At 31.5% G+C, this 12,500-nt stretch overlaps 5 non-coding genes across 5 annotated transcripts; all 5 read right to left on the bottom strand.

Annotated features, from left to right (window-relative positions):
- Window positions 1-1,787: 1,787 nt before the first annotated feature.
- Trnan-guu lies at window positions 1,788-1,861 on the bottom strand. Its single transcript has one exon. It is a non-coding gene; the product is annotated as a tRNA-Asn (tRNA).
- A 2,349-nt stretch (window positions 1,862-4,210) lies between these two features.
- On the bottom strand, window positions 4,211-4,284 carry Trnan-guu. The gene has a single exon. It is a non-coding gene; the product is annotated as a tRNA-Asn (tRNA).
- A 3,118-nt stretch (window positions 4,285-7,402) lies between these two features.
- On the bottom strand, window positions 7,403-7,476 carry Trnan-guu. The gene has a single exon. It is a non-coding gene; the product is annotated as a tRNA-Asn (tRNA).
- A 1,784-nt stretch (window positions 7,477-9,260) lies between these two features.
- Trnan-guu lies at window positions 9,261-9,334 on the bottom strand. Its single transcript has one exon. It is a non-coding gene; the product is annotated as a tRNA-Asn (tRNA).
- Window positions 9,335-11,427: 2,093 nt separating this feature from the next.
- Window positions 11,428-11,501, bottom strand: Trnan-guu. Its single transcript has one exon. It is a non-coding gene; the product is annotated as a tRNA-Asn (tRNA).
- Between the last annotated feature and the right edge of the window lie 999 nt (window positions 11,502-12,500).

Below are 12,500 nucleotides of genomic sequence, written 5' to 3'. Positions count from 1 at the left end.
AAGAGGAGGAAAGGGAGAGAGAAAAAGACAAGTTACATTGAACTTTACAGATAATAATTCCGGGAAGGTGAAACGAATTCAATCATTGAAAAAATAAAGATTCATTAAGTCTAAATAATGAATATAAAGAAAAGGATTTCATAGAATGTAAGATGAACTTTATGATTAATGACTGGGTGAACATTCACAATATGCAACCATAACATGCGAACCAAAGGGGAGAAATTCCGTACAGATTTTGATATTAGCACAAACTTCAATACTTGGTAACAACCGGAAAATAAAAGATTCTGTATCATGGGAACTTACAAATTCACCAATACAAAATTCACACTGTCAAAACAACAACGAAGTATACGACTAAACGTACGGATTAGACCTATATGAAGATTATTCTAAAAAAGGGTGTAATCGACTTCCTTGATGAATAGCAACCGGAGGCATTACCTACGCGTACATCTGTTGCAATTACGTATGGCAAATAAATCAAATTAACGAGAAAGGTGACCTGGTGCTGTAATAGTATACTTTGTCTTTATGTAATAAATACATGCGTGATGAACGGCCTTGAGCCTAATGGTAATTTGTGTGGATTGATGATACATGATGAGATATTAAGCTGACCCTCTTAATAATAGTGAATAGGCAACATATAGTACAAGTAGAGATTGAAAGACCAAGTGAAAGTAACACTATTCCTTTCCAGTCATGTAATCCCTGTACATCTACCTTATTTTCCGTTTCACGTAATATTTAAGACAAAAATTAACAAATTTGTAAATGAACCAGTAGCAATAAGATGCTCATAACTTCAAAACTTTATTTTAAATTCTGGAATAGCCTGAAGAAACCCTTTTACTATACATCAATGTTTAAGAACATGGTTAAGAAGGCACTTACCCACAGTGGAAGAAAGACTTATATGTCAGCTGTTTTGATAAAAAACAGCGGAGACATCTTATACTCTCAAATTTCGTCATTCAGAAGTAAGCAATTAACTAAATCTGAGTATTGTATATATACACAGCGTGTCTGTCCAGTATTAGTATTAACGATGTTCTGAATCTTAAAATATATCACTAGATGCGGGTGTCATTCAGAAAACTAGGTTAGTATTTTGATCTGTGACATTTTCCACTATTAACATTGTAACAATTCCATATTCGTATCAGGTTTTAGTTATTTTGTGTTATTAGACTTGCACTTGCTAACTTCAGTTATGTAGATTTCCTGTGGTTCTCTTTACCAGCTTGTTTAAGCATTCGTTTCACTGCGAATGTTCTTGTCACTATTATTACTATTCATGTTTTTGTCTTAAAGACTTTCAGTGATAATATCCATTTGTATATGCAACGAAATCCACCACATGGATTTTTGCACTATTTTGGAATCTGTATTTACAAACGTATATGATGATACAATATCGTACCTTCATTGTCTATTCATTATACTTAGACAATCCCGGGCCAGACAGGTGTATCCTCGCACCTATTTATGCATTTAACAACTATGTGTTTTTTTTTGTAATGTACAAAATACCACTTCTGTCATTGATTTTGTTTTCATATATTTCCCTTAATTTGAAAGTGTACATTTTAATCCTTAATTTAATTTTCCTGTATCCTAGAAACATTAATTTTGGAGAAAACATGAAATACCCATAATTGCTGCAAGAAACGTGGCCACTAACTTTGTTACTATGCGGCTATAGTGTAAGTTGATGTTCTGAAGGCCAGGCGAATATACTTTGAAAAGGTATGTTATAATTAATTTTGAAAGAAAATTACCGCCCCCGGGTGGGCTCGAACCACCAACCTTTCGGTTAACAGCCGAACGCGCTAACCAATTGTGCCACGGAGGCTTATCAGTCAACGTGGTATTTTCTCTTGATATAGAAGTCTTGTCACGTTCTATGCAACTAATGAAGGATAAAAAAAGTACGTGTTTACGGTATATATTGGACGGAGGTAAGAACAGTGCGTGCAGATATACGGAAGTAAAAATATTATGTACAAATATTGTGCTATATGAAATGGGTTAACCCTTAAAATTTGTTTCTACTGCTCTTCATATTAGGGATTATTTATCTCTTTCCACCTTGAGCAATACATCAATTCCTTCGTGTTAGAACTCCGTATTTGATTATGTAGCATTCTTGGATTGTTTTGGAATTTACCGTATTTCACTAACTAGCTCATCTGTAACCCTAGTAAATTGGGCTATATCATGCCTCACACTTTGGAGACCAGTAATGATGAATATGAAGATGAAGATGATGGTGATGAGGGTGGTGGTGATGAGGGGATGCTAAGAATCATCATCGTCATATATTTCATCACTATGCAAACCAATGCAAGGCTACCGAATGTCAGCGCCAATTCATGCGCTCAGATTATTTGTGTTAAATCAAGGTGACTGATACCACTGCGTAGAACTCGCTCCACGATTTATTATGATGCGGTCAAACCTGTAATCAATATATAATCATTACAATATCAATCATAATTCAATACAATAATAATACAATAATAAACAAAGTTACCGTTACAATTCGACTTAGATTCAGATTCAGTACTTGTAATATTACAACTATAGAAAGAATACATTTTACTGTTTACTAAGAATATCATTATACCTTACTGTTTTAAGGTAAACAGCAGCATACACGGACACTAATCTATATATATATATATATATATATATTCATGAATGTGTATGATACATACGCATAGTGGGAACAGTCAAGGCCTTTAACAGAAGTCCTCAGATCGGCCCTTATGTACGTGTTGTCGAGCCAGTATCCACTCTCAAACTGTTCTATAAACCTGTGATGTCCCCCTTTCGTGAGACACCCTTCCATATGTATGTCAACACTAGGGGCAAGGCCTAATTCATCACATATACAAACGGAGGAACACGGTTATGGCATTATCCTTATCGCAACCCATGAGGAAACCGTCAACCATGTCTTAGAGGGGATAATATACGCGTGATGCTGATGCCAGCAGCTACGCCATGCCGATGTTGATAACAGCGGCTACACCGAATACCCATGGAACTAAAATTTTACTTATTGTCACTGTGTATAGCAAAAGTGGAAATTAAAAGCTGAAAGGTTTGTGTCTCAAAATATTTGTATGCTTGTATGCAACGCCAAATATGTTCATTACAATAGTAATAGTATTCGATATATAATTCGCTCTCTTTAAAGTAATAAGAATTGATATTGCCATTGAGAAAGTAACTAATGCTCAATATCACGATTTGTGGATGGTTGAAATTATATTTTAGGAATCCACATAGCATACTACTGTCATTTGGCTTACTGTAAGCTAATAAGCAGATGGAATGATAAAAATGTAGAGTTTCTCTTTTCTCGAATATGCAGATCATGAATTTATAATAACAATTTATTACACGTGGTTATTTATTATGGACCCCTTATATATCCACCTAGTAATGCAGTAGAAATGTCTTCCTTCAATGAAGGAAGAACATTGTGCAAGCTACAGCTCATCAGTGTGAGGAAGGCTGAGGACTGGAAGTTGAGAGGTCAGTGTGCGGGTGAACCAGATAGTAATACCTTTGTTTGCCAGATTGAACTCTGCATACTTTTTTCTTGATTACGATGTCAGTCGATTTGTTTCAATATGTCCATATGCATATAGCATATCACTGATAACCATGACAGTAAATTATAATCATGATCCATCTGTTATTTGTATGTAAAAACTTATACAAAAATACTGTTACTAAATTCTGATATGGTAGAAACAGAATGACAATTTAGCCCTACAGAAATTTTAAGGTTTTTCCGTTTCATGACTGATTTGGGGTAAGCGATAATGAACTTTTATACTATACTCTTTAAATATATCCTAATAGCACGGGAATAATAGTACTAACGTTCTGTGATGTGTTGGTACCTATAGTTAAGATAAACTTTCTAGAAATTTCACTTTCATTACACTTGTAATATTTACAGTTTATGAAGAAATAACAGTTACGTTAGCTTGATTTATTGAATTCTTATTAGAATTTGTAGCTTTAAAAAATGTAAATTAGGAAAAGAGGAATTACATTCTGCAGTTGCTTTTCATCACGTTTTCAAATTTCCATGTTCTGAAGTTACATTTTCTGTGATTCGCACGTCATTATTGGCACTGGATGCTAGGCTAATTACATAGATTATTGTTCCCTAGAAAAGTAGCGCCCCCGGGTGGGCTCGAACCACCAACCTTTCGGTTAACAGCCGAACGCGCTAACCAATTGTGCCACGGAGGCTTGGTAGATATGTGGAAACTTTTAATTTAAATAATGTCTGGCCTGGTGTCTTACCTAAAATAAATGGAACGCCAACTTTGCAAAGGTTTTGATAACGAAATTTAACATATTTAATTTTTAAAAAATGTAGCTAACATTAAAAGTTGATTTATAACAGATTACCATAATTTCTATTAATATTTGCTGGTATCTATAAAATACATAGTGTTAGTTTATACTCTTTATATCTTTTACGAATTAGCAAAATAAAGGTGAAGTTCGAATTATAACAGATATTTCAAAATCGTGGTAAGAATAGGAAAGTTTGATGTAAGATTATGCTTACGGTAATTAAAATACTTCTCAATTACCAACTATTTACGAATTTAACCCCTCCCCATGTATATATACATGCATATATATATATATGTATATATATATTTGTATATACATACATATATATATATTTGTTTATATATATGTATATATAAATATATGAATATACAATATATATATATATATTTATACATATATTTATATATGAATATGTTTATATATTTATATATATTTGTATATGGATATATATATATATTAATTTATGAATATGTTTGAATATATGTAGTATATATTTACATATAGTTATATATATACACATATATACAAATGTATATAAATATATATACATATACACACATATATACAAATCTATATAAAATATATACATATATATACACATGTATATAAATGTATATACCTATATATATATATATATATATATATATATATGCATATACAAATATATATACGTATACATATATAAATATATGTATATACAATATATATGATATATATATGTATACCTTTATATATATTTGTATAAACATATATATATATATTTGTGTATATAAATATACAGTATATATATTCAAATATGAATATATATATTTATATATGAATATATACATATTTATATATGAATATATGTATATATATATTTATATATGAATATCTATATATTTATTTATGAATATATATATATATATATATTTATAAATTTATATATGAATATTTATATGCATATATATATTTATATATATATGCATATATATATATAAATATAAATATATATGTGCACACACACACACACACACACACACACACACACACACACACACACACACACACAGAGAGACACACACACACACATATATATATATATATGTGAATAAACATATGTGTATATATGTGTATATCGTATACACATATATATGTATGTATATGTGTATACGCAGATATATATATGTATATGTGTATACGCACACACACATATACATATCAATCTCTCTCTCTCTATATATATTTATATATAAACACATTGGTATGTATATATATGTATATATAGATACAAATGTATGTATATACATATGTATATATAAACATATATAGATACATATGTATGTATATACATATATATATATAAACATATTGATACATATGTATATGTATGCGCGCGTGTGCGTGTACGTGTGTACATATATATATATAATGTGTTTGTGTGCATATATATATGTGCATACATATGTGTGTGTGCATATATATGTGTATGCATATGTGTATGTGTGCGCGTGTGCGTGTGCGTGCGTGTGTGTGTGTGTGCGCGCGGTTGCGTGTGTGTGTGTGTGTGTGTGTGTGTGTGTGTGTGTGTGTGCGCTGTGTATAAGTGTATATATACAGTTCATATATACATATTTATATATATACATAGCCATATATATAATATATATCGTATATATTATATTATATATGTATATATATAATATATATATAATGCGTGTATATATATGGATATATGGATATATATAAAAATATATATATATTATATATATATAAATATATATATATGCACAAACATACACACACACTTGTATATATACTTGCAAATATATGTGCATATATATCATATATATACATACTTATACATATATGTCTATGTATATAAATGTGCGTGTGTGAGCATACAGCATATATATATATATATATATATATATATATATATAATGCACATACAATATATATACATATGTATATACATACATATGTATGTATGTAAATACATATATACAGTATACGTATGTATATTTGTAATTAATACATATATATAAATATATATATATATTAAATATGTATATAGCATGTACATGTATATATACAGTATATATATGTATATATAAATATATGTATAAATATGCATTTATGTTTATACACATATATTCATATGCATATATATATACATATATTTTTTTTTTATAAAAACATGTACATATACATATATGTGAATTATAGAATTATATATGCGTATATATGCGCATATATACATATATATGCATAATATATATGTATATATATTTATATGTATGCATATATGTACTTATATATATAAACATATGCATATATCTATTCGTATATATATGCATATATCTGCCTATATATATACATACATACATGTACATAGATATGCATATATATACACACATATGTATATTCACATATATATGAATATAAAATTGCATATATAAATAGAAAGATATGCACACACACACACACACACACACACACACACACACACACACACACAAGCGTACATGTACATTATATATATATACAGATAGATGCATACATACAAACATATGCACATATATATATGTGGGTATATATATACATATATATATATACGTATGTATATTCACATATATATGAATATATGAATTATATATAAATAGGAAGATATGTGTACACACATAAGCGTATATGTATATAGACAGATACGGATATAGATGTATACATATAATATATACACATTTATATATAAATATATGTATATGTATGTATATATATATGTAAGTATATATATGTTTATGTAAGTATATATATGTATGTATACACAATTATGTATATATGTATATGTATATGTATATATATGTATGTATATATATATATATGTATATATATTTATGCACACACGCTTGTATGTATGAGAATATTATGAAAAGAAAGTCAAATGTGAAGATGCCACCAGATACGTCTCCATGGTGTGAACCTGCTTCCACGTATTGTATTAAGACATTCTGTTAAAAGGAGACGCCCCCGGGTGGGCTCGAACTACCAACCTTTCGGTTAACAGCCGAACGCGCTAACCAATTGTGCCACGGAGGCATATATCTAATGAAATTTAAAATGAATAAGAAAAAAGGACAATATTAGCAATCCCATGAAGTGTATTGAATATTTTTTTTATGATGACCATCTATTGCAATGCCTGTACTAGATATTTTCTATCTGGAAGTGATAATAATATTACTACCGGACAATAATTCTCACATTTTTATTGCACGAGTAGTGCAAAAAGTTTTGTAGAGGAGTTTCGTATATGGTGAATTTCACCTTGGCCATATGTGTAAGTTTTTGTTGCTAGTATCCTCCCATTTGTAATTTATTATTATTATCATTATTAATATTATCACCATTGTCTATTATCTAGTATTAGTATTAGTATTAGTATTATCCTTATTATTATTATTATTGTTATCATCATTATTATTTTAATCATTATCATTATTTATATTACTGATTCCATTATTGTTACTACTACTACTATTATTATTATTATTATCATTCATATCATTAATGTTATTATTATTATTATTATTATTATTATTACTATTATTACATTTTATTATCATTATCTTTGATGAGTTTTATTTGATTTTTTTTGTTACTATAATTGCCCTGTTAATATTACTATTACTGTATTGTTACATTTTTATTTCAATGCTTGTAACAATGATGACAAACATTATTGCCAGTATTACTGTTGGCATCAATTTTAACCTTAATTCAATCGCATTATCAACTGTATCACAATGATCTTGTCATATGCCGAATGTATGTACCAGTTATAGTACTGATATTATTTAATTAAGAATTTCAACAACTGAAATTTTGTGGTCGAGTTCCATGTCTGGCTAAGAATTTCACCCTCCAGTCTCCAATCCTTTTATCCGACGATGCGCTTGATGTGTGCATTCTTCATGCGGTTATTATGGCAATGTTTATCGATGTTTGTCATTCAGTGCAGTGGAGCAATACACCCCAGAGCTTCTTTTGCCCCCTAGATGTATCATATGAGGTCTTGCCTCATGATTTTCCTCCACCATCACCCGCAGCCCCGTATGAAGACTGCCATATCATACCATGGCCATGATTATTGCAAAGGAAGCTTCAAGGCGCGATGGTATCTTGAAGGTCATTCGATATTTTTGCGTAGGGCAACGAATAATATTACTAACAAAGTGTACATTCCAGGGCAGTTCCCGTACATCCAGTGGAACACATACAAGAGAGAAAAGCAAGACTACCTTGGACTAACACTTATCTCGAAGGATAGCACTGCAGCTTCGCCCATAATCTTCCTGCGCACACTGAATTGACTCTGTTGCTGTAGAGTTGCAAAAGGATTACTGTTATCATTTCAGATCTAATTCAATCGCTTTATCATTTGTATTATCACCTTATCACACGACGTACCCTATGTACCGGTAATATCATTAACGTGAGGAATTTCAGGTATGACCAATATCAGAAGTAAGAAAATAATTATTTATATGAATAAAACCAAATACTATTCTTAAACTGAGCATTTGACTGACAACTTTCATTAATATTTCCTTATATCTGTATCATAATCGTCTTCGCTATCTTGACGCTCACAATCACTACTGCCTTGTATGCTGTATTGCAGATATACCCTGGCATCTGTACGCAAATAAACATTTTTTAGAAAATGTCTTGTTACTCAGTAAATCTTCCTCACAATGACTGAATAATAAATATTAATACTTCTGCCAATAACTTTTCATATAATTTAGGGAGAACTAAGTTGGTGTTGTACAATCCTAAGGTACTTGATTCCAGTGTCGTGCGCCAATAGCTAAAGTATACGCCCCCGGGTGGGCTCGAACCACCAACCTTTCGGTTAACAGCCGAACGCGCTAACCAATTGTGCCACGGAGGCCTGATATTTGTAGGTAACTTTTTAGTATACAATGAACAGCTGAATTTCGTTGTAGGATGCAGTATTCGAAATTACATTACATCCGTAGAAAACAGATTTGCGACACAAAAACGCTTAATTATTATTACTTTTTGCATCGTTTGGGTAAAGATAATTTTTGATGAATGTAAATTGCCGATGGCAAACTCGAGATTCCAGGATATCTGGAACGAAGACAAAGTGAACCACACTCGAGCTAAGCAAGTTCCTTCGCCTATTTTGTTTGACCATATGGAAATATTGTTCGTATGAAGCAACCTTTCTTTCTCATTCATTGTATCTAGTATCATACTAGATACAATGACCTTGATGGCCATTTAACCTATTATCCTCGTGACAATTTATGTTCATTATCGAAGGTGACTTGCGAGTTGTCCATTTATATCTATTACACTGTCAATTCTATAATGTGAAGAGAACGTGGCTTTCTCTGCAGACATGATTCTGTTGTTGAATGTTACATGCTCCCCCCGAAGCTGCAACGTCCCACTCCACCATATACACTCACTAGCACTAGCTTATCTGGAGCTGGCTGAGGCGGTTATTCTGGACAATCCTCGCGTCCTTTTACTAGGTTGCAGATATAAATGACTCGAAGACATGTTGTGGGCATGGTCAAGTAAATTTAACTACACCCAATGTCAAGACTAATCTTACACAGGGCAAGTTGGTGACCCAACTTGCCCTGCGCAATTCTTTGGTACCATGATACCCAAAGATTATAACATCTTAGAAGGTAGAGTCATTGATAACAATGGTTGTATACCTACCATGCACTGAATCCTAAGCAGACACTCAAATTGGACAAAGGTGTGCCAAGGAGGGAATTAATCTGGAAATCCCATAACCAAGCACCGATGCTGACCCAAGGCATTTTTATGACATGTCTACAAAGGCTATGCATATCTGTTATATATAATGTCTTAGAAGATTACGGTCATATTTCTTTTGACAATGGTACATACCGTAAGTAAAATTTAAAGAATTGGTATTGTTATCAACGAATGACCTCAATTACTAGTGTTGATTTTGAAGTAAGCTGATTAAAGTCGTGTTTCAGTTTTGAATTTAAAGCTTGGAGCTTTGGCTATTATTGTAGTTACTTCTATGTTAAGCGTTTGACTTTTGCAATGTTATTACGGTTACGATTATCGTGCGTAATAGTAACACTTTTATATGATTTTTTTTTTTTATCATTTCATTTCATTGCTTGTGATAATAAGAGTACTTGCAGTTGATGATAATAAATATTACTTATTAATTACTATTACCATCAATCTCAACTCCATTGCATTGTCTTTATCATCGTCATCTCGTATTAATTGTAATAGAGCCTCTTCTGTATGCTCCACAAAAGTTAATCAAGTATTAAAGTTTAAGCCAGATCTCTAATGCGCACGCGCATTGGTAGCGTTCAGAATTAATTTTTCAGATTAGTCTTTACTTTTGAGCCCAGATTTAATCATGCGCATGCGCTGAAAGGACAAGTTAATCCCACCATGTATTCATACGTCATGACAACGTCATCAACCTTATAGAAAAGATGGAGTTGAGTTGCCATCAATATATATAATAAGCAACTACGAAATAAATTCTGACATTTTCATGTCAAAGATGTATATGAAAGTTCATGAATATATATTTTATAAGTTGTCAGATATTCAGACTGCAGATATAACTCTTAACATTGAAAAGAAAAACGAAAAGAAAATCCTAAAGATAATTCCAGAGTTTACAGACACAGAGAGGACAATATTATTTCTAGGTTGGAAAACATTCTCAACATACGTAATATATTAATCGAGTAAAAAAGAATGCTTTTAATTATTACAGGCATCGGTATCTTGATTGCCAAGTACAAAATAGATAAATTACTTTTTCTCACTCAATGTTGACTTTATAATTCTCAAATAGTGAAATATATGTCTGTGCCAGTAATTACTTTTCCCATCTAATCCTCGGTTATTGATATGTAATCGCCAGGCATTCTAATCCTAAGATGCAGATATGAACAACAGAATTTAGCAAGCATCTCAATGACCAACTAAAGAAATCGCCCCCGGGTGGGCTCGAACCACCAACCTTTCGGTTAACAGCCGAACGCGCTAACCAATTGTGCCACGGAGGCATATTATTAGCGGAAGATTTGCTCTTACAAATTGAGAGGCTGACCAAGAATTTTGAAAAACGACCTAGTATTTGGAATAAGGTGATCTCATGAACAAAACTAAAGTAATTTAGCAACATAAATCAAGAACGCGGTAAGTAAAACTGATACTGATATCTTGCAACAATATTATCACGACACACAATATTCAAATGAATGATCAACATTCAGTTAGGTGTCTTTTAAAGACAAACTGAACTAATTGATAGATTCTAAATTATTGGGAATTAGAAAGAAGAATTAATCAACTTGTACGTACATGCCATACCCACGTGAGTTTACTTTATTAATTGTTTTTACACATAAATGACTACACTTGTACAAAGTCCCCAGTGAGCCAATTACGAGTACTGCCTGTCTCGCCTGTTCACCCTTTTCCTTGATTTCCGAAAATACTTTACATTATCTTATTTTGCAGTTACTAATATTTATAACATGGTAACTATAGAGTCTATAATGAAAACAACACAATCGACATTCACAGCATTAGTTAAAAAAAAAAAAAACTTTTTTCCAGCCAATTCAAGGAAAGGTGAAATCAGGTAAGGTCACAAAGTCAACTAATTGATTCCTTTGTGACTAAGCACTAGCAGAGCCATCTATGTACAGACATTTCACACACACACACAAAATCAAAAAAATAATAAAAAATAATAAATAATAAGCACAGCATTTTCCTGGCGGCTTTGGGTTAAGACTTTAGAGATTTTACGTGTAAACTATCTGGAACTTAGAAGAATGAATCAGCTTGGGCTTCTCAAGAATCCTCTACTTGACCCTGACCTTGATCTCCAGGTTTTCTGCTAGTTTTCCCTACGATCTGTTTGCTTTTCCGATGGAATTCTACTTTCACACTAGTTACAGAACAGTTACCCTGTATTTGGAAAGTTACACTGAATTAAGTCAAGAAACTGTTCCTCCAGCTTGTCATTAATCACAAATACTTATTTTTTTTTTAGT

The sequence above is a fragment of the Penaeus chinensis genome, chromosome 10 (genome assembly GCF_019202785.1).
Source record: "Penaeus chinensis breed Huanghai No. 1 chromosome 10, ASM1920278v2, whole genome shotgun sequence".
Taxonomy (NCBI): domain Eukaryota; kingdom Metazoa; phylum Arthropoda; class Malacostraca; order Decapoda; family Penaeidae; genus Penaeus; species Penaeus chinensis.
This window is presented reverse-complemented; position numbering and strand designations above follow the sequence as displayed.